The following is a 23,728-nucleotide window of genomic DNA, read 5'->3' as shown; positions in this document are numbered from 1 at the left end:
CAGCATGATTAAGCCGCTTCTGGCGAACCAGAGCAGCGCACGGAAATGCCGTTTACCTTCCCGCTGGAGCGGTACCTATTTATCTACTTGCTCTTTGATGTGCTTTAGAACTGCTAGGTTGGCAGGAGCAGGGACTGAGCAATGGGAGCTCACCCTGTTGCGGGGATTCGAACAACTGACCTTCTGATTGGCAAGTCCTAGGCTCTGTGGTTTAACATGGGTAAAGGTAAAGGTAAAGGTACCCCTGCCCGTATGGGCCAGTCGTGTCCGACTCTAGGGTTGTGCGCCCATCTCACTTAAGAGGCCGGGGGCCAGCGCTGTCCGAAGACACTTCCGGGTCATGTGGCCAGCGTGACGAAGCTGCTCTGGCGAGCCAGCACCAGCGCAGCACACGGAAACGCCGTTTACCTTCCCGCTATAAAGCGGTACCTATTTATCTACTTGCACTTAGGGGTGCTTTCAAACTGCTAGGTGGGCAGGAGCTGGGACCGAAAGACGGAGCTCACCCCGCCGCGGGGATTCAAACCGCCGACCATGCGATCGACCTAGGCGCTGAGGTTTTACCATGGGTAAAACTTTAAAACTTTAAAACTTTAAAACTTTAAAACAACTTTAAAACAACTTTAAAACAACTTTAAAACAACTTTAAAACAACTTTAAAACAACTTTAAAACAACTTTAAAACTTTAAAACTTTAAAACTTTAACTTAACTTTAACATGGGTAGCCGAGCCTAAAAAGCCCAGGACACAACTTTCCATGGCTCTCTAGCGACTATGGTGGCTCATTTATCAGAAGTAATGTATTTAGCATTAACTTTGGAAGTGTATTCTCTATTCTGACCAAAATAAGCCTTCTTTTGCTCTAGGACAGTGATGGCCAAACTCCGCCCTCCAGCTGTTTTGGGGCATCCCTGACCACTGGCCCTGTTAGCTAGGGGTGATGGGAGTTGTAGTCCAAAAAACAGTTGGGCCAAGTTTGGCCATCACTGCTCTAGGAGGCTTAGTTTGGTTATGGCCCCAGCAAGTCATTCCCATATTCTGAAAGATACAAATACAGTGGTACCTCGGCTTATATATGCTTCAGGTTACATACGCTTCAGGTTACAGACTCTGCTAACCCAGAAATATTACCTCGGGTTAAGAACTTTGCTTCAGGATGAGAACAGAAATCGTGCTCTGGCGGCACGGCAGCAGCAGGAAGCCCCATTAGCTAAAGTGGTGCTCCAGGTTAAGAACAGTTTCAGGTTAAGAACGGACCTCTGGAACGAATTAAGTACTTAACCCGAGGTACCACTGTAGTATAACACAGTGGCTAAAGGGTGATTGAGACAAATCTCTTCACTTGGCTTCTGTCCATTACGACTTGTAAGGTGACTAACAGGAGGTGGAAACAATGACAGATGGAGCCACTGAGACTAAAGAAGAGGAAGTCATCAGGCAGCAACACCCCACAGACTGGCTCTAAGAAAGCAGGAAGGCAGGTGGAGCTCTACTTATGTCCATTGCTATGTCCATTGGGCATTCTCTAGTGGTTACTTGAATGTGGGGTTGAAAGGGCAGAGCATTAAGAAGGAGTGCTTTCATATTGCAAGGAATTGTGGGAGCTATGGGACATATGAGTTAATGAGAACATTAATTTTAAAATGAATGTATTTCTTAGCATATAATAAAATTGTAAGGACATCATCATGCTGCATTTCACATAACCATGGATTGGTGTTTGGCGAGGTGTAAAGGGAGAAGGTTTGGCAGTGGAGTAGGGAGTTTGGCAGGGGGCGGCTAGGTGGAGTTGGCAAGCAATGTGAGCAGCAGCACAACCCCTGGTCCACACATCATGTCAGATAACCTCATGTAGAGCTCTGCATGCATTTTCACACTCACCTCTTTGCCTAAAGGCTATTTTTCACATTATGTGAAAATGCCAAAGAGAGTTATTTTTCACTCTCTTTTCACCTTACACTTTTCATAACACTTGTAATTATTATGTATATTTTGAGCCATGCACCTTTCTCTTGTCTGTTCCATTTGCTTCAGGGACTCCTCAGAATTAAGCTTTTCCATTCTTTGTCTTTCCACACTCATCTAAGTTTGCATCATCTAAGTTTGTGCAAACTGCCAGTTTATGTCAAGTCAGTATTGAACTGGAGTTGATTTAGTGTATCGTTTACCTGCTGTTGCTACTCTGAAAGCGTCTCAGTGCTGGTGGCTGTGACGTAGGTTGCATCTCTTGGAAAAGAGAGGCCCCACTGTGCAAGTATCTGGGTGTACAACTTGGGCTGCAATCCTATACAGAGTTTCCTGGAAGCTAACCCCATTGAACTCAATGGGGCTTACATTTTTTATGAGACACGAATAAGACTGTGCTATCGGTATTCAGAGAGATTCTCTTTTACTTTTTTAGCTTTTATGCCTTTTTTTTTTAAGCTAAGCACGGTTCCCAGTGGTAAGAGGATGGTATCATAGTCTATCTCCCTTGAAACCCATTCTGTGTTTCAATACAATGGTACCTCGGGATGCGAATGGGATCTGTTCCGGAGCCGCGTTCGCATCCCGAACAGAACGCAAGATGCGACGGCATGTCTGCGCGTGCGTGGGTCGTGTTTTGCTGCTTTTGCGCATGCGCATGACGTCATTTTGAGCGTCTGCACATGCGTGAGCGGCGAAACCCAGAAGTAATGCACTCTGTTACTTCCGGGTTGCCGCGGAGTGCAACTCGAATGCGCTCAACCCAAAGTGTATTCAACTCGAGGTATGACTGTATACTTGTCCATCTATTGTGTCCCTCCTAATTTTGGAAATCCAACAAATATTAAAATAGAGGTACATGAATATTTGTATAACTCCAGTTACAAAAAAGAGAAGGTGTTTTAATGGAAAATTTGGATTATATTGATGCAGGTTTTGATGTGTTTGTGTCCAATGTACATGTCTGGATCAAGAAATGAAATCTGGTAGATCATAGCATCAAACTATTTCCTTTATACTGTAGTTGTTGATGTTTTTTTATCTGCTTTTCATGAAGAACAAAATACATGCTTCTTGGAGCAATAGTATTTCATATAGGCTTTGAAAAGTACAGTTCAGTCTCTTTGTTTCATTATTACTTTAGTGGATTTATCCTATTGCCATCCACTATAATTACTGCAAATAACTACTTACAGGTGAAAAGCAGAATAAAGCTTTTTTTTTTTTTTTTGCTGTTGGCATGCCTGCTTTTCAGTTCTGAATTCATTCACAATGTAACTCAGCTGCAAGTTAGAAATTTTCACACATGGGGGTGGAATTGACCTATCATTTTAATGTCTTGGTTATTCAAAGGAATAAAAGCGAACTGTTATGCTAAATGAGAAAACTGATATATGTTTAGCCCGACCATCAGATGACACAGCAGGAATCAATGAAATTAATGAATTGACCAAGAATTTATTAGGATCCTGATGAGAAGGGGGCGGGGGAGAGATTAGCCCCTCAGTTTATGTCTGAAAATCACCAGAATTGTGCAGCAGGTGAAACTAACTCTCCAGCATGACAATCCCAAACCTTTTCTCCTTTGTAAGCATTTTTGTAGTATTTCAAGTTTCAGAACAATAGTAAATAAGTCATGTAATTTCACATGCTGATTCAAACCAATTTGGACTTTTTTTTTTTTTAAAAAAAAAAGCCTTTCTTCATATTCTGTAAGTCAAATTGCACAATACTAATTGACCGCAGCATTAGACAAGTTTTAAAACCTACTGAAATCAACCATGAAAATTAGGTCAGTTATTAACTAGTTGTGATGTCAATTGTGTGATAGCAATTAATATGACTAGTTTTAAAAGTTGAACCAGCATCCACAGGGGAGCCCAGTCAGGACTGGGACTGCAGAGCTGCAACAACTCCTGCCATCCTTTAACTCGTTTGCTTACAAACTTGTCCTGGGAGAAAAGTATCCATTGGTGAAAATAGCAGCCTCCTTCCAGCAACAAATAGCTGGCAGTTGATTTTAATTCTGATTACACATACCCCAGAGTTGCTATTTAAAATGTAAAAACTGTAGGGTAACCAGCTTCATATAACCAACATGCTTGAGGCTAATTAATATATGAAGGGGTTAAAGCAATAGAGTAAGCTGTCCTGCCAGGCTTAATCTATATCACTTTCCCTCACCTTGGGAGGAAATGGGCAACCAAACCTTTTGCAGTACTCAGTGTACATGCAAATTTGATGCATGAGGAACCCTGAGCTGATCCCTCCAGCTGCTTTTGTTTCAGACAGGAATGGAGTCTGAAGGTTGTGTTTTTCTATACCAATAGTTGAGGATCTTTTGTTATGTTACCAAGCAACTTTTTGCTGTCTGTGCTGTGCAACTTTTTCAGGCTGCTGTATGGGAAAGTACATGAATCTGATATAAGGTGAGTTTGTAAGTACAGTGGTACCTCGGGTTAAGAACCTAATTTGTTCTGCAGGTCCATTCTTAACCTGAAACTGTTCTTAACCTGAGGTACCACTTTAGCTAATGGGGCCTCCCGCTGCCACTGTGCGATTTCTGCTCTCATCCTGAAGCAAAGTTCTTAACCCGAGATACTATTTTTGCGTTAGCGGAGTCTGTAACCTGAAGCGTCTGTAACCTGAAGCGTCTGTAACCCGAGGTACCACTGTAGAATAATTATAACTTACTAAACGTGTGGCCTATCTTTGTGCTAGGGAAGTGAGGTACCTTGGAGTTCACGGGAAATGGAATATTTTTAAGGTTTTGTAGCCTATGTTTCAATAGGAACCATCGGCTGGGTGAGGACTGCAGGGCCTGCTCCCTTCCAGGGCCTGTTCCAACTGGCCCAAGGGGCGTGGCCCAGGCCCTCTCTCCTGGCTATAAAGGGACTCCTGCTGCAGTGAGGCCTCGGACCATCGGCTGGGTGAGGACTGCAGGGCCTGCTCCCTTCCAGGGCCTGTTCCAACTGGCCCAGGGGGCGTGGCCCAGGCCCTCTCTCCTGGCTATAAAGGGACTCCTGCTGCAGTGAGGCCTTGGACCATCGGCTGGGTGAGGACTGCAGGGCCTGCTCCCTTCCAGGGCCTTTTCCCACTGGCCCAGGGGGTGTGGCCCAGGCCCTCTCTCCTGGCTAAAGGGACTCCTGCTGCAGTGAGGCCTCGGACCATCGGCGGGGTGAGGACTGCAGGGCCTGCTCCCTTCCAAGGCCTTTTCCAACTGGCCCAGGGGGTGTGGCCCAGGCCCTCTCTCCTGGCTATAAAGGGACTCCTGCTGCAGTGAGGCCTCGGACCATCGGCTGGGTGAGGACTGCAGGGCCTGCTCCCTTCCAGGGCCTTTTCCCACTGGCCCAGGGGGCGTGGCCCAGGCCCTCTCTCCTGGCTATAAAGGGACTCCTGCTGCAGTGAGGCCTCGGACCATCGGCGGGGTGAGGACTGCAGGGCCTGCTCCCTTCCAAGGCCTTTTCCAACTGGCCCAGGGGGTGTGGCCCAGGCCCTCTCTCCTGGCTATAAAGGGACTCCTGCTGCAGTGAGGCCTCGGACCATCGGCTGGGTGAGGACTGCAGGGCCTGCTCCCTTCCAGGGCCTGTTCCAACTGGCCCAGGGGGCGTGGCCCAGGCCCTCTCTCCTGGCTATAAAGGGACTCCTGCTGCAGTGAGGCCTCGGACCATCGGCTGGGTGAGGACTGCAGGGCCTGCTCCCTTCCAGGGCCTTTTCCCACTGGCCCAGGGGGCGTGGCCCAGGCCCTCTCTCCTGGCTAAAGGGACTCCTGCTGCAGTGAGGCCTCGGACCATCGGCGGGGTGAGGACTGCAGGGCCTGCTCCCTTCCAAGGCCTTTTCCAACTGGCCCAGGGGGTGTGGCCCAGGCCCTCTCTCCTGGCTATAAAGGGACTCCTGCTGCAGTGAGGCCTCGGACCATCGGCTGGGTGAGGACTGCAGGGCCTGCTCCCTTCCAGGGCCTTTTCCAACTAGCCCAGGGGGCGTGGCCCAGGAACAAACTTTTGGAACAAACTCTTGGGGAAGGGTGGGAAGTGTTCTGTCATTGCTTCCCTGTTCCAGGTGGTTAATGTGCTTTAAAATGTCCTCAAGCAGTCAGTGGTAATTTAAATTTTTATTTCTTTATTTCTTTTTTTCCATTGTTGGGGGTGGGTGGGATGGATATTTGGTTGGGGATTAATTTTAGTATAATTGTTCTGTTCCTTTTTGTTGTTGTTGTTTTATTGGTTCTGTATAGTTTGTGTTTTGTTTTGAAGGGGCTAGATCAGGGCTGCCTGGGAGTGGGGCCCCAGCCAACACGATGGCTGGGACAAGTTCCACAGGGGGGGAAGCACTGGGACATCCGATCTCGGTGATCATGGGCAGGAGGCGGAGTTACGCTAAGACCAGACCATGTCATTACCGAGGAGGCAGGTTTAGTCGTTGTTTGAAGACTATCCCTGCCTCCGGGTCTGGCCTTGACCAGATGGATACTGGAATCAACAGGGGAAACCTACATGACCTGAAGGTGTTGCTGTGTAATGCCAGGTCAATGATGAATAAAACCACTGCCATCCACGACCTGATTGTGGATGGAGGATTTGACCTGGCATGTGTGACAGAGACCTGGTTGGAGGAAGCAGATGGGCCTGTCCTTGCCGCTGCTTGCCCACCAGGTTTCTCTTATGCACAGCAACCCAGGTCATGTGGGCGGGGGGGGGGTTGCAGTGATTTTTAGGAAGTCACTAGCTTGCACCAGGCGTCCTACTGGGAAGATCCAGTTTTCTGAGTGCATGTTCTGGAAGTTGGGCAATAGGGGCAGTAAAGGATTCCTTTTGGTGTACCGACCTCCCCGCTGCACCAAGGATTCCCTGTCTGAACTGCTTCAGGTCGTGGCGGATTTTCTCCTGGAGACACCTAGTTTGGTTGTCCTAGGGGATTTTAACATCCATGCCTACACGACCTTACAAGGGGCTGCTCGGGACTTCATGGAAAGCATGGCCTCCATGGGGCTGTCCCTGAATAAGTTTGGCCCAACTCATAGTCATGGACATGCCTTAGACCTGGTGTTCACCTCTAGTGACGTGGGTGATCTGACACTAAGTAAAAGTGAAACAAAAGAAGTGCCATGGTCAGATCACTTCCTGGTGCAACTGGACTTCTCCGCGACCCTTCCCCTCTGCAGGGAGGTGGGACCAATTCGGATGGTCCGCCCCCACCACTTAATGGATCCAAATGGTTTCCAGAGAGTGGTAGGGGATGCTTTATCCCATGTTGATGGCCTTTCAGCTGATTCCCTGGTGGCCCGCTGGAATGCGGAGTTAACCAGGGCTATCGACTGTCTGGCTCCGAAGCGCCCTCTCCGATTGCATGGAGCCCGGACAGCTCCGTGGTTTTCTTCGGAGCTGAGGGCAATGAAACAATCGCTGAGACGGCTAGAGCGTCGGTGGCAAAAAACTCACTCCGAATCTGACCGGACACAGGTTAGAGCTCAACGTCGAGCCTACCAAGTGGCGATAGCGACGGCGAAGAAGACTTTCTTCACCGCCTCTATTGCATCTGCAGAAAATAGTAGCAGGAGACTTTTTCAGGTGGTTCGTAATTTAACAGAACCACCTTTACCACCAGGGCTTTGTAAAGACCCCAAGATCTCCTGCAACGATTTTGCAAAGTTTTTTGCAGATAAAATCACTCATATTCGGAAGGAGCTAGACACCACCGTGGGAGCAGGGCTGGGGCGGGAGAGTGCTAGAGCTCTGTCTGGTCAAGTTGCATGGAATCGATTTCAATCCATTACCCCCGAGGATGTGGACAGGCTGCTTGGATGCGTGAAACCAACCACCTGTCTCCTGGATCCTTGCCCATCCTGGCTAATAAAAGCAAGCCGGGAAGGGCTGGGCATTGGGCTCTGCGGGGTGGTGAATGCTTCCCTCTGTGAGGGAACATTCCCAGATCCGCTGAAAGAGGCGGTCATTAAACCGCTTCTTAAAAAACCATCTTTAGACCCGGCCAGTATGGCCAACTATCGCCCAGTCTCAAATCTTCCATTCTTGGGCAAGGTGATTGAGCGCGTGGTTGCTGAACAACTCCAGGCACGCCTGGAGGATGCGGACCATTTGGATCCCTTCCAATCGGGATTCAGGCCTCATCATGGGACTGAAACTGCCTTGGTCGCACTGGTTGATGATCTCTGGCGAGCTAGGGACAAAGGTGAGAGTCGTTTCCTAGTTCTGCTGGATCTCTCAGCGGCCTTTGATACAATCGACCATAACATCCTTCTGGACCATCTAGAGGGGCTGGGAGCTGGGGGCACTGTTATACAGTGGTTTCGCTCCTTCCTCCTGGGCCGTGTTCAGAAAGTGGTGGTGGGGGATGAGTGTTCAGACCCCTGGGCCCTCACTTGTGGGGTGCCTCAGGGTTCCGTCCTCTCCCCCATGCTTTTTAACATCTATATGAAGCTGCTGGGAGAGATCATCAGGGGGTTTGGACTGGGTGTCTATCAATATGCAGATGATACCCAGCTCTACCTCTCTTTCAAATCAGAACCAGTGAAGGCGGTGAAGGTCCTGTGTGAGTGCCTGGAGGCGGTTGGAGGATGGATGGCGGCTAATGGATTGAGGTTGAATCCTGACAAGACAGAAGTACTGTTTTGGGGGGACAGGGGGCGGGCTGGTGTGGAGGACTCCCTGGTCCTGAATAGGGTAACTGTGCCCCTGAAGGACCAGGTGCGCAGCCTGGGAGTCATTTTGGACTCACAGCTGTCCATGGAGGCGCAGGTCAATTCTGTATCCAGGGCAGCTGTCTACCAACTCCACCTGGTACGCAGGCTGAGACCCTACCTGCCCGCGGACTGTCTCGCCAGAGTGGTGCATGCTCTAGTTATCTCCCGCTTGGACTACTGCAATGCGCTCTACGTGGGGCTACCTTTGAAGGTGACTCGGAAACTACAACTAATCCAGAATGCGGCAGCTAGACTGGTGACTGGGGGCGGCCGCCGAGACCACATAACACCGGTCTTGAAAGACCTACATTGGCTCCCAGTACGTTTCCGAGCACAATTCAAAGTGCTGGTGTTGACCTTTAAAGCCCTAAACGGCCTCGGCCCAGTATACCTGAAGGAGTGTCTCCACCCCCATCGTTCTGCCCGGACGCTGAGGTCCAGCGCCGAGGGCCTTCTGGCGGTTCCCTCATTGCGAGAAGCAAAGCTACAGGGAACCAGGCAGACGGCCTTCTCGGTAGTGGCGCCCGCCCTGTGGAACGCCCTCCCATCAGATGTCAAAGCAATAAATAACTACCTGACATTCAGAAGACATCTTAAGGCAGCCCTGTTCAGGGAAGTTTTTAATCTGTGGTATTTTAGTGTATTTCTGGTTTTTATGGAAGCCGCCCAGAGTGGCTGGGGAAACCCAGCCAGATGGGCGGGGTACAAATAATAAATTATTATTATTATTATTATTATTATTATTATTATTATTAATGATTTTCTTTGCTGCTTGTTTTGCTGTGTTAAATCTATACTGGAGTACTTTCACCAAAGAGTACTTGCGTCAAACTTGAGTCTTTGCTTCTAAGATTTCAAACAAAACACAGGCATGTTCACTTCAATCGCACAAGCCTTCAGGTATTCAGAAGAAGACATGAAGGCTCAAGCTGTAAACTGTGGCCTGGGTTGCGTGCACCACCCCTGCTCTCCACATCTTCATGCATGTCACCAGTGCTGTCCTCTTCCCCTCTGAACCTTCATGTGATGAGCATGAAGGTCTGCAAGCAAATTATAACTGTGATCAGTTGAATGCAAGTAGATTCCTCCCTTTGACTGGTTAAAAGACCCATTCAGATGTTACCACTAAACGATTAAAGGTCAAGTAATGAGGCAGTGCACATGGCGATACTGGGAACAGAGTTTTTATTAGCTCCATATTCCAGACAGGGGTTGAGGCTGAGATACTGTGGCTTGCCTAAGGCCATCTAGTGACTCCATGGCTAAGGCAAGATTTGAACCACAGACTTACTGGATTGCAGCTCATAGTCTTAGACAGTGCAGAGAACAAACAAACAGCTTATCTGATAGTAACCAAATATTCTGGAATATTTATTGCAAAGTATAATAGTAAGTACTATAACACTGCTGCATTTCAATGATGCAGTCAAGAATTTCATACATGCATAATAAATACAGCTACTCACAGGATATGTGTGGGTGTTGATATTATACATATGGATAGGAAGGAATACCTTGCATAGATTTTATTGGCACGGCAAAATTTTACTGGCATAGCAACAATGGTTTATTCAGTTCCTCCCACAACCATCATAATAAAAAGTCATTAAAGCTCCAACCCATATTCTGTCCATGACTCATTGCACATGAAAAACTGTTTTCAGAGTGTCTTGAAAAATACTGCTGGTGATGAATTGGACACTTTCCAGTTTGTGTCACAGAAAGATGTAGGTCTCAATGTCTGTTGTTGCCAGACATGCTGTCAGGTGTTAACCATAACACACACAGAGGTCCCAAGATTTTCAAGCCTACAGTAGAATTGAGGATTTTGTGGGAGAAGTGTGATAACTCCTTGTGTTCCTGCTAGTTCTATGTATTGCTGTAAGCTTGCTCAGCTCTAGCATCGGCCCCCACCCTTCACCCCTTTTTTGTTTTTCTGCTCCAAATTGTCCATGCACCAGGATCTCAGACTGCATTTCAGGATTTGGATGTGTGTATACAGCAAGTTGTAACCCTGACCATTGTAACTGCACCCTACCAGGTATAAGATGAGACACCTGTAGTGGTAATGGCATGCATGAGGTCTTCCTCTGGGGCCCACAAAACCTCTGAACACTCCTGCCTCATGAGGTGGTGAGGCTGTCTATCTTTTTCTTCCTTGAAAAGTATTTAGAGCCAAAGGAGGAAGTTGGAAGAGTGGCATACTTTCTCACTTCCTGTTTTAGCTCTATCTGCTGTTAAAGGCTCATATTAATTTTACTACCATAATCCACAGATGCCAACAACAACAGTAATCCTTGGAAAAGTGAAGTGTGTACACCCTAGGATTGCCATATTTCAAGAAGTAAAATCTGGACCCCCCCCCCAAAAAAACCCTGTTCATCTGCAGGGGCAGGGCAATGATCTATTAAGCCAGGGGTCAGCAAGATTTTACCTGCCTGGGCTGGTCAAGTCCTGCAGAGATCTCTCTGTGGGCCAGATTGCGCGCATGTGATTTCTGGCGTCTGGGCATGCGCAGACGCGATTTCCAGCACTGTGGAAGCGAGTCCCCTTGCTGCACCAGTTTAGCACAGCGCATGGGGATTTGCCAAGTGGGTGGCTTGGTTCGGGGGCAGTTTGTGGGCCAGTTAAACTGCCCCCATGGGCCGCAGGTTGCTGACCCCTGTATTAAGCTCTATTTATGTTCTTACCATATGCATGGAAGGGGGAAGAATCCAGTGTGCTAAATGCATGTGCAGTCTTCCTTGAAGAACAGCAGCAACTTTTAAGTCTGAGGTGAATGCAAGGTTCAGCAATGTTATTCAAATGTTATTCAAACCTAAAGGGGACAAGTCTGTGCATAGAAAAGGCTTGATAAATTGATTGCAGGACAGATGGTACTACGCTGGAGGCTGCACAACTGCAGCATGTAGGTTGGAAAATTGCATCTTTAAATGCCCTCTGCTTCTCCACTCCATAAACTTTAAACATGGAGAACCAGCAAAATGGGACTTAGAAACTTCTGCATCAGGGTATATATCCTGAGGTCACATGAGGCAACCACGCTAAACAAGTCACAGTCTAGTGCAGAGTTTGGATGAGAGGCTGCTTGGGGAACTCCATTCATCTTGCTGTGGTGAAAAAAACACAGTACATATGTATCTGTATAAGATAAATGAAATAAAATACAACATTTGGGAACCTGCAAACACCGTGGGGAAGGCCACTAACTGCTGATATGCTAAGAAAGCACAGGAGTGGTCTGAGATGCTTGGTAAGTACTGGGGCTTTACCTGTGGTCAATTTTAATTACAAATTAGGCCTCAGAAGTAGGATATAGCAATCATTCAATATCCTATATCTAAATAGGATAGCCGATCAATTGTTCTCAGTACTTCCCTACCTCTTTAGCAATGTTTGAGCAGGAAAGAATCTACATTTTGCAGAAGCAACCAGATTTCCAGACACCATTTTCTTGGATGCTATAAATATGATGTTTATTTTTAAACCAGTGGATAATAGCCTGTACATTTAATACACTAATGGATAAAATGTGCTGATTTTTCTTGAACATATTCAGCAGTGTCATTTTAAAATTGCTTAAATAAGAAAAATGCTTTAAATTAAGTAACAATTATTTGCAAATGATTATACCTGTAAGGAGTAGGCAGACTCTTGTGTCTAGTCCACAAATGTATGCATTAATTAAAAGCCTTTCCAATACTGTATTCCTTTTACCCACTTGCTGGGGAGTAAATCCTATTGACATCAATGGAACTTGCTTCTGAGTAGACATGTATAGGCTTGCGCTGTTACTGACACACTGTGAATATGGAAGAAAAGTTTTTATTTCATTTTTTATTTGGGTCACAAAGGCAGCTCCTGGTTTCTCAACTATTCCTCCTTGTCCACTAGTAATTGAAGGGTGGAAGTTTGGTTCATGACATACTGCGGGTTGTATCCAACTAAATTATACCCATTAAAATTAATGAGCCTAAGTTAATCATGTCCATTAATTTCAATGGGTCTACTCTGAGTAGGATTAGCATTGGATACAGCACCAAATGCACTATTTTACTTATACTTCATAGTTCAGATTGAGCTTCCTTTCCCAATGTGCCTAAAAAGCACATCCCTTTCCCCCGATATCCTTCTCTATGCAAATGCTTCATACATTTAGTAAAGTTCTGCTGAAGTTCGAGGTGGAGATATATGAGGAAGCAGGACTTTACACAGGATTGCTTTAAACCTTATTTATGGGGTGTACTTCAGGACGAGCCAGATTTGAAAGGGATCATAAATGATTATACAGGATTAAGGCACGAACCTAGAATATATTAAAATAGGCTTCTGAAAGGTTGACTTATACCAAACACTTTTTAAATGGCTGTCCACACACCCATATGAATGATCCCAAAGTTCTGGTGTATCACGAGCACAGGGTTATTAGCATCCTTAAACAATTTGAAATGGTAATAGTTGATACTGCACTGGCAGGCTTGAGAGGTGGAGGAATCAATTCATCTGAACATAAGAGGAATCCTGTTGGATCACGCCAAGGTTCCATCTGGTTCAGCAATCTGTTTCCTCTACTGGCCAACTAGAAGAGTCTGGGAAAGACCACAAGTAGGGCGTCAAGTCAACAGTTCTACCCTACTGCTGTCCTCCAGCACCTAGCATTCAGTGGCGTTTAGCCAGCTGCTAAATTCCATACACCATTTTCACTGGTGAAAGACAGTAGGAATAAGTTGGTAAGGGTGGGGAAACCTTGGTGTGGGTGTGTCAATGTGGTCCTCTAGCCCTCTAGAGTGTGTCCTTGAACTATGATAATGCTTCCTGCTTGTCTGAATTAGGCATGTGTGTAGAAACTACCAAAGGTCCATATAGTCAAAGCTATGGTTTTCCCAGTAGTGATGTATGGAAGTGAGAGCTGGACCATAAAGAAGGCTGATCGCTTTTGATGCTTTTGAATTATGGTGCTGGAGGAGACTTTTGAGAGTCCCACGGACTGCAAGAAGATCAAACCTATTCATTCTGAAGGAAATCAACCCTGAGTGCTCACTGGAAGGACAGATCGTGAAGCTGAGGCTCCAATACTTTGGCCACCTCATGAGAAGAGAAGACTCCCTGGAAAAGACCCTGATGTTGGGAAAGATGGAGGGCACAAGGAGAAGGGGATGACAGAGGACGAGATGGTTGGACAGTGTTCTTGAAGCTACCAGCATGAGTATGACCAAACTGTGGGAGACAGTGGAAGACAGGAGTGCCTGGCGTGCTCTGATCCATGGGGTCACGAAGAGTCGGACACGACTAAACGACTAAACAACAACAACGTAGAAACTAGCCTATTGCGCAAAGGCAATTTTTCATTCATTGATCTACCAACTTTTGCCTCTGGCACAGCCCACTACTGGCATGTGGCCCTTCAAAAGTTGCTTGGAAGGGAATGTGGCTCTTGGGCTGAAAAAGTTCCCCCAGCCCTGGTATAGAGTATGTACAAAACATGGCAAAATATTTGCCCGCAAAATTTATAAGCTTAAACTGTATTACTAGAAGTAGGGCACTTCTGAGCTGTTTACGATCTAGGGACAACCGTACCATCACATTTTTTGGTTGATCAGCGCAGAGTGGGAAATTCACAGCAGAAATTCCACATCTACATTTGTCACATACTATATATTGGCTCCTTATGAATTCCTGCGTGGAGAATTTGGAGCTGTGCAAAGCAAAGCCCAGTGTTACAGGAGATGCAGCAAAACACATAGTTTTAATTGTGGACCTTTGTCCTTAAGCTCCCCATCTTTCTTTACAGTTTCTGCCCCACCCCACTCCTCTCTGGCGTTCCTTAGCTGCTAATTCATGCCCTCCATCTTTAGCATGTGGGTTCGCAGTTACAAGTGCATCACTTCCTGCTTTAAGGCAAGTCACACACTGCCAATCCCATACCAGTCCCAACTTTTTAAAGTGAGGACATCACATGTGAACTCAAAGGCTGCGTACACCATACATTGAATGCACATGATATCTCCCTAATAATCCTGGGAAATGCAGTTTGTTAAGCTTGCTGGGAATTGTAGCTGGGGGGGGGGGAGCGCCAGCTCCCAGAATTCCTGAAGGAAAGTAATGTGCTTTAACTGCCTGTATGGCGGGTACACATGAAGTGGTGACCACAAGCGAAGTGGGACAGAATTCCTTCACTTCATTTCAGCATCTATCCTGCCCAAACTCTTCTTTCCGCGCCACCAGTGAAAGTATAGGGGCCGTGTCCTCTTTTGCGCGGGATAAACCACAGCAGCCGCCACTACCCCTTGGTTTTTATTCGAGGTGTGTGTTGGGGGGGATTCCCGCCTCGTATCTCCAGCGTGACGAAAAGGCCCCCGTTTCCCGCTCCCCTCAGTATCTGCAGCTGCAGTTTTCCTTGTCGGGCAGCAGGCGGCTCCCGCGCTCGGCTGGCGCCGCCTCAGATGCGCGCAGAGCGGCTGGCAGGCAGGCAGGCAGGCGGGCGGGCGGGCGAGGAGAGGGAAGGCAGGAAATTTCCTGCTTGGCCGACAGCGGGGTCCCTCCAGCCGAGGCAGGGCGAATGCCAGGGCGTCCCCCGCTCGCCTCCGCCTCAGTCCGCCAGCGACGCTGCGAGGAGGGCATGAGGAGCCGGCGCGCCTGCAAGAGCCGAGCTGGCCGAGTCCCCCGGAGGTAAGGCAGCAGGGCACGAGGCCAGCGGCCGGCGGAGCTGCCTTGCTGCTGCTGCTGCTGCTCATTCTCTAGGCATGCCAGTCCCGGCGGCGGGTGTGCTTGCTTGCTTGCTTGCTTGCGTGCGTGTGGTTTGCCTCTGAGCCACCGGGGCTTGGCACGCAGCAGAGCAGGCGGGCTGCTTCCTCGGTTCCTCCACGCCCAGTCCCGAGCTGCGCCAGGGCATGGAGCGGGCGGGCGGGCGGGCGGGCGCCTCCTCTCCGCCGCAGAGGGGCACCGGCTGCCCCCGAGGCTCTCCTGGGCGACAGAGGAGGAGAAGGAGCCGGCTCTTCCCTGGTTGCGAGGGGGTGTGAGGAGGGGGGGGGGAGAAAAGGAGATGTCTCCTGCCCCACAGTCGCTTTGGCTAGCTGCCGCCGGGGGCGGGAGGGGGGTGTCAGAGGCGGAAACGGCATTTCCCTTTGCAGGGAGAGCGCCATGGAGGAGGAGGAGGAGGAGGAGGAGGAGGAGGAGGAGGAGGGAGCCCCAGCCGCTCTCGCGCAGGTGGCGGAAAAGTCGTCAGCTGGGCTTGGAACGAAACGCAGGAGAGCCGGTTTCGCGGTGGGGGGGGGGTGGAGGCGAAGAGATTTGGCGAATCAGAACTCCGAGCCCCCCCCCTCGTGCGCCAGGTGTGGCGGGTGGCCGGGAAGGTGTTTGTTTGCCTGGTGTGCTCACTGCAGCCTCCCTCCAAACGTTAAGAAATGTCTCTAACGCGGTCGCACCACATCGCTACACATCAGTCGCTGTTCTTGCCTGTCGCCGCCGCTGTGGCTGTGAAAAGGGAGAGAGTCCAGTAAATCTGTGTTAAATACCCTCTTAAAAGCAGCCCTTGGTGCCAAATGTAGCCGGGACATTGAATAGCACCGAGCATTTTATATAACACCTTGGGGAGTAGTTTTGGGAGAATTTGACGTATGTTTAGTGAAGTCAGCTGCACCACAGTCCTGCAAGGTAGACCACTGTTGCTGGTTTGGAATGATGCTGATGTTGAAATGGTGACCGGCCTAAAGCCATTTACAGTACAGCTCATGGCAAGCTTTACCTAGATGCATGCACCGCTCTGTTCAGTGGTGTGTGCTTGCTAATAAGTATGTTTGGTATTGCAGTCTTGGTAAGATTTGAATTGGGGGCTTCCTGGCTTAGCCATGGCACTACAGCAGGTTCAAGACGTGGAAAATTTGCAATGGATACCGAGTCTCATGCAATACGTTTTTGTGATTCTGCATAATATGTATGTATACATTGCTTTGCTTTCAGGGCTACAAACCTAACCAGGAAAAGGCAATTTCTCATCTATCCTATCAGATTTTGGTCATGATGGCATCTGTTGCACTTGGACCACATAGGAAAAAAAGCAATCAAAAATAGTAATCAAATATCTGTAGTAAGGCTTTTGGTGCAACCTTTCCAGCAGTTGGATTTTTTGATTGAAACTAATTAACATAGTTATGCATCTTTTACACAGTAAGAAGCTGTCTTATGCAAATGATGTGGAGCTTAGCTCATGGCAATGGTGGAGTCTGCTACGATGAGCGCCTTTGTGCTTGATATTCTTTGGTTATATTTTTTCCCCCTCTGGATGGCATTGAGTCAGAAGGTGTTAAAATTGTGTGCAATTTGTATTCTCTGGAAAGTAACGGTTTGGTTTTTGCCTGAATTTGAGAAACTTGAGGTGTAACCGAGTGCTCGCTGGACCAGAAATTTAGTGCTGCTCGTTCTTCTGTCATCCAGAGAGAGAATTACCGTATTTAGAATGTTTATAGGTTTGCTTTGTTGCAGTTTTCTAGGAATAACGTCTGTCCTGCCAACCTTTGTAATAAAGAGACAATTGTGCCTTAGAAGACATTATGGAGATGTTATTACTTTATTTTTTGTTGTGAAATGTTACTGGGTGGATGGATAAATTGCAGTTCACTGAACTTGCAGTGCATCCACGTTTACTCTGAAACCACTGTGACTTATTAATGTAAACTTGCTTCCAAATAAGTGTGTTTCTGTTTAACATTCTAGCACACAACACACTTTACGGCAGGAGAAGGAAGACCTTAGGCTTGTAGGAACTAGAACCCCAATATCCATCAACTAGAACGAGGTGCAAAAAGTCATGTAATTCTGAGCCCCAGGAATTTCTGACTCCTCCCATCTCTCAAAGTAGACCTTGCTCTACCTTCTCCCAAGTGCTACTAATTCAGTTTGGAGGCAATCCTCTAAGGATTCAATTGTTTATAATTATTTCCATTTTGCAGATAAGGAACTGACTCTTAAAGCAAGTGTTCTAAAGCCTTGGGTCATATGGTGAGCTAGAAGGAGTATGTGAAACCTATTTCCAGAACCCACATGTCGTTCTCCCTCTATACCATGTAGTAAACTTGCCCTGTGTCCTGACATTACCACCTTGTGGATTTTCCCACCCTTGCTATTGTCAGCTTGTTATGTGGAGCAGGAACAGGAAACACACAATGTGATGTCAGGACATTGGGCAAGTTTACTACATATCACAGAGTGGGACAACTTGACTAGGGATTCAGTTTTCAGAACCATCCATGTGCTTCTCATAATGTGCAGTCCTGCACTGGGGGATTAGTTAGCTCTGACTTCTTCTTTTTGTAAATGACTTCCCAAGTGTTTCCAGGGTCATGACTGTGTGAAGAAAGTAGCATCTGACCAAATCAATCTACAAATATAGCCACAACTTCCCAGTAGTGATCTGTGTGATTGCTTTGACGTGCCTGTTAGCCACAGTGCTCGTATGAATTGCTTCTGCAAATCTGTGGCTGTGTCAGGTCAGACTTTACTCCCCCCACCCCGCCTTGTATCCCTAGGGCCACTTAAATATCTCTGTCTACAATCTGAACCACCTCTAGTCTTCAGTAATGTGTGATGGTGGCAGCTGCAGTTGAAGTTAACAAGATTTTCTCCTGATTTATGAGAATTGTGTGTTTGTAATCTCAGCCCAGATAGGACGGTCCAGTCCAAAGTAGAACCTTAGTAGCTGGTTTTGATAGACACCTTGTCATGCATGGTATGAATTTCAATTTGAGAGTGGGATAGGTAAAGAATGTATAATTTTATACCAGCATATTACCTTTCCATCTCTAAAATGTGGTGCCTAATCAATGAATTGTTTATAGAACTATATTTGTTTTTTAAACTTGAGATATGGAGCAGAGTTAAGATTATTGTGATGGCTACTGAAGACAGAAATGGTTTGGTTTTTTTACATTTCATTATTTTCTGGTGTTTAAATTGCCTTAACTCTGCACTGATTCCCCTCCCTCTCTATTGACACGTAGAGATGTCAACGTGACAAATTAATTTAATTAAGGCTAATGTTACCCTTGCTGAGTAAATCTAGTTCATGTATATTTGTTTTTGTGGACAGTGATATTGTCTAGTTACTTTTTCTCTATGGGTCTGTTGTAGAAGGGCAAAATCGAGTGCACCAGATAGCATGTTTGCACAGATTTGCCCAGGATTTTATTTTCATGGGATCTAATATGTAGCAGCACAATGGCTCTTCTAACTTAAATAAGAGTTCTAAACTAAAAGGTGGGTAGAAATAGCACTGAAGGCCAGAGCTGCAAAGTTTACTTCTCTTAGTTCTCTTAGCTAAAGTGCTACTGAAACTGTGTGTGGACCCAGGATCAGGTGTTGAACTCGAGAGTCTATGCCCTAGGTGATTTCAGATCTTTATTTGTGAAACAGGGTCACAGGCATAGACCCCGCACCAAGCCTTAGGTTTAAAGTCCAGTGGTGAGTTTAAAGATGCTCCTGGGGTTTGGTAGAGAGGGGAGAGTAGAGAGGATCTTGTCAGGGGTGCTGAGGGAGGATGGAACAATGGTATAGCCTAGTTTACTCCTGGCAAGTGTGTATAGGAATGGCAATATTGCTATTTGGAGGCAAGGTATATTGACTTGAATTAAGAACCATTTAAATACTGCATGTCCAGGTTACAGATGTGAAATTTGTGTGCTAGTGTTGAAGTCAGGAGAACTAAGCTGCTAGAAATAAGCAGTGATTGTGAAGAAAGTTTTTTGCAGATACAGTAGATACATTCATAGCACATACCCCGCCCCCAAAAAGAAGCCCAAGAACTATAGTTTTATATGGGTATTGGGAATTATAGCGCTGTGAGGGGTAAACTATGGATCCCAGGATTTTCTTAAGGTTTAGGAAATGCACTTCTGATGTGCTTTAAAGGTATGAAATGCACACAACCTATCTTTGGCATCATTATACATCTCAGAGACTGCAATTAGTTGTGTATGGGTTGATCCTTACATCATGCAGGGCTTATTGCAGATAAGAGATAAAAAATCCCCATGTCATTTTATGTGGCTCTTAGTGATACTACTATAATGGCTAGGCCCCATTTTCAATTCTCAGGACTTAGAACATCTGTTCATTTTGAATGAATGAAGCACATCAAATGAAAGAGGAAGCTCATGTTGTATTAGGACAAAACTGAATGTTTGCCTTGACCTTTATGTATTCCATACAATGGCTTTTGTTGTTAAGAAATAGTGGGAAGAATTCAACATTATGATGTTTCTGTTTGCCTAATGGAATGATCTCCTGTCTCCTCCCACATGTTGTTCTGGGTCCCTCCCCCAGCCCTCCAGAGTTAATAATTGGGGTGTGTTGCGTTGAAGGAGAGGGGAAAGCCCTGTTGCAATAGCAATTGTCCTTGGATGGGGTTCCACAAGTAGTGAGACCAGTTAGCTGAATTTGTGCCAGTTGCTTGGATCCTAATAGTCTTCTGCGAAAGGAATGGAATTCATGTTAATATGCAGGGCTTTCCCTGTTCTGCAGACCCTTCATCCTTTGAAAATCTCTTGGGGAATGGAGGGACTTTTGGAAGTGGTGATGGATATAGTCCAATAGGTTACATGATTATGAGCAGCTGTAGTCCTGTCTTCTAAAAATGTATTTATCTTAACTGACTAAAACAGCAGTATTAATTGAATTAATTGATTCATCATTTCTGAAACCTGTTTCTTTTTGGAGCAGGCATTTGAGTATACGTACACATTGATCAAGTGAGGAAGGGCATGTTTTTGTTTTGCCAGCAAAGAACCCAAGAGTTATACATAGAATCATAGAATTGTAGAGTTGGAAGTGATCCTTAGGACCATCTGGTCCAACCCCCTGCAATGCAAGAATCTCAGCTAAAGCATCCCTGACAGATGGTCATCCATTCTTTGCTTAAAAACCTCCAGGAGAGTCTGCACCTTCCAAGGGAGTCCATTCCACTACCTGTTCAGTTCATTAAAGCCCTTTACAGGTGTTCAAACTGGGTACAATGGGTATGTGGAGAGAAACATTATAGTGGCAGGGTATACTCTTGACCAATGTGTGTTTTAAACAAATAACTGAAGGGAGTCTTCATGTGCATACTAGTTAATGTATAGAGATGTCTCCATGTAATTGCTAGCCAATTGGTTAGAATCTTCAGATAGCAGCAGCAGAGGAAAGGATTAATTTTCCTCTACCTATCTTCTGTGATCCAAATGGTATTTGTTCTTTAAAAACATAAATGCAAAGACAAATTTAATGTCCCATCTACTTGAGTGCAAATAGGTGTTGCTCAAAGGAATATACTTGGGAGGGGGGGGGGATTGCTACCCATTGTGCATAAGTATTTTATGTAGGTCTCTTCAATTACTTGCCCACACGGGTTACATATTGACATAAGATGGTTTGCTTACTTACAGATTCTTGTACTGAGTGTAAAATATGGCCTGTGGGGAATATGGCGATTGCATCCGCTTGTTTCTTGTTGTTCTAGCATACAAAGGACCTTTTGAGTAGAAATTGTAGCTAAATGTGAAAGATTTCATTTTGTGGTGAGCGTGGCATTGTTCTTTGGTCACAATTCTGTTATTGATTTTTAAAAATATATTTATTTATTTTGCAGCCTAGGCTGAAGTTGGTTGTCCTTTTAGTCTAAAGCCTCAGAAAAGAATATGCTATTCAAAGCATTTCATTTTACATTCCGTTTGCAATAGGAGTATTATTGCTAAGCTACTTTTAGTGTGGTAATTGCTGTTTTGTCTGAATAACACGTATTATTTAAACTGATTTTTCTCTGGGTCAGGCTTCATATACTAACTAGACCCTGGAGTGATGAGTTTGATTGCTACTTATTCACTATGTAAATTATCTGATTTTAAAATAAATATTATTTGCTGTAACATCTTATCACTTCTATAATGTGTTCTGCACAGGAAAGAACATGAAACAGATTTAAATGTTATGGTGATTTTATTCCTAGAATTTAACGTTATAGGCTGAACATTAAGATAAGCTTTTGAATGGTAAGAGCAGTTCAGTAGTAGAGTCAATTACCCAGGGGAGGAAATCAATCTCTCGCTGAAGGTCTTCATGCAGATGCTAGGCAGTCTGATATTGGGATGATTTAGCTCAGGATTTCCTGTGTTTGATTGATCTACAAGTCCCCTTCCAACTCTATTATATGAATGACAGGGTTTGGGGGTCAGAAACCCTACGACATTTGCAGTTTACTGATAAAGTTTGCCAGTAAACAACAGTATCAGCAAAATTTTAACACTGCAAACTTATTCATACTAAAAATAAATAAATAAATCCTGTTAGCATCTACTGCTCTGCTAAAATGCAAATTAAAGGAAGACAAGCAATCAATATTTTTTAATATTTTAAGAGTGTATTTTTAAAAACCCCACTTCCTTTCCCTGTTGAATCTTTCTGTCTTTCCTTGTTTGACTCAGCAATATTAGGCTGTGTTGTAGATACACTAAAGGGTTGCTGTCTGTTAAGGCTTTAGTACACCTGGCTGATTCTTGACTCTGAAGATAGACTTTCCTGCAGCTAGTATTCTTTAAAAAGGCCTTCTTTGTGGTACCACCTCATTTATGGAACCCCCTTCCCTCCAAAAGGCCCTGATTATTAGTTACAGTCCTTATTTTCTGATACTTGTTTGTAGTAAAATATTTTCCCTGTTTTTGCATTTGGGGGATGTGGTAAAACGTTGCTAGTGTGATTTGCTAGCATTATCACGCTTCAGGTTCAGATAATTCCCCAGTGTCTTATCTAGAAGTTAAAAGATCTAAGGTTGTGGTTGGATGCATGAACATCACAACTGCAATTCTATATATGAACTTACCTGGGAATAAACCCCATTGAACTAAATACCACTTACTTCTGAGTAAACATGCATAAGACTATGCAAAAGGGCACTCTGTAGTTCATAGCCTACCATTTTGCACACTGTAGCAGATATGTTGTTTTGAACTCTTCACAACATATTGTTATGACTATTTTGTTTTTCTACATGTATGTGTAGGTTTTTGTTCATTTGGAAAATCACTTTATTGGTGTTTGGTGGAGGGCAGGGCTAATGCAATACAGACAGCAGACAAGAGCCTGAAATAGTGTGTAATAGTGGAGGAGTTCGGATTCACAGGCATGGCAACCTTCACTATTCTTGGGGCTTCTCCATACTCACTATACTGTTGTCTCTGATAGGTCAAGACTGGGTGTATTTCTTCTGGACCCAACTGTGCGCAATATTTCTAGGTGGCGCTTGTGGCCAGATGAAATTAACATTAAGATTGTATTTATTTAAAAATACCAAATGTCACCACATACTAGTAATTATCAGAATGTTACAAGTTTTCTTTTCACTTCTAAGGAAAGCAGAAATTGGGTTATTGCGTCTGATGTTTTATTTAACTCTCTGTGCAGCGTTTCTATGTTCATCCACCTTAGGAGGAATCCTGATGTGATTGTACCGTCCTTCTCACACTCTGTGATGCCATAAAAATATTCCATTGACCTGACACAGATACTGAACATCCGTACCTCCTACAGAAAGCAGGAAGAGGACAGCATCTCTGAAAAAGTAGACCACGTATCCTGAGAATTCAACATCTAGATGAAATACAGTCTTTATTGATTTTCTTAACAAATGATGTTTCTCTTATGTTCTAAGAAGAATGCATTTCAGACTTTAAAGAGAGCGGAAACATTAACTTTCCTTTGTAACTATGAATGGAATTGTTTATTGCACTATAAAAAGCTGTATTTTTACGAAGTTCAGATATGCTGATGTATGGGTTCCTTTTTAAGGAGGTAATTCTTTTAAGTTAGAATTATCTAGGAATTAATCATGTTTTCTGACACTATTATGCTGTTCAAGTAGATATAGCTCATGTTTTTCAATTTTTCAATTATTGGAAGTTAGCACTGACCAACATAAAATAAATGATTACTTATATTTTACCTTTACTGTATAAATGTTAATTATACAGTATTATTATGCTCTGATAAAATCAATGATTTAGTACAGGATAGATATAGAAAGGTCACTGAACCAAAAAAAA

At 45.2% G+C, this 23,728-nt stretch overlaps 1 protein-coding gene across 4 annotated transcripts in view; it reads left to right on the top strand.

Annotated features, from left to right (window-relative positions):
• Positions 1-23,728, top strand: part of PTPRE (protein tyrosine phosphatase receptor type E) — a 149,780-nt gene that overhangs the window by 32,111 nt on the left and 93,941 nt on the right. Inside the window, exon 1 of one of the 4 annotated variants that reach the window (XM_081863232.1) lies at positions 15,225-15,332. The exons of the other annotated variants lie outside the window; for them this stretch is intronic. The gene's annotated coding sequence lies outside the window, so the exon portion shown is untranslated. Of the gene's footprint in view, positions 1-15,224; positions 15,333-23,728 lie in introns of those variants that run through there. 4 annotated transcript variants of the gene reach the window in all.

The sequence above is a fragment of the Podarcis erhardii genome, assembly GCF_964252035.2.
Source record: "Podarcis erhardii genome assembly, chromosome: 5".
In the NCBI taxonomy this organism is placed as follows: domain Eukaryota; kingdom Metazoa; phylum Chordata; class Lepidosauria; order Squamata; family Lacertidae; genus Podarcis; species Podarcis erhardii.
Note: the sequence above shows the minus strand (reverse complement) of the source record. Positions and strands in the feature narration are given on the sequence as shown.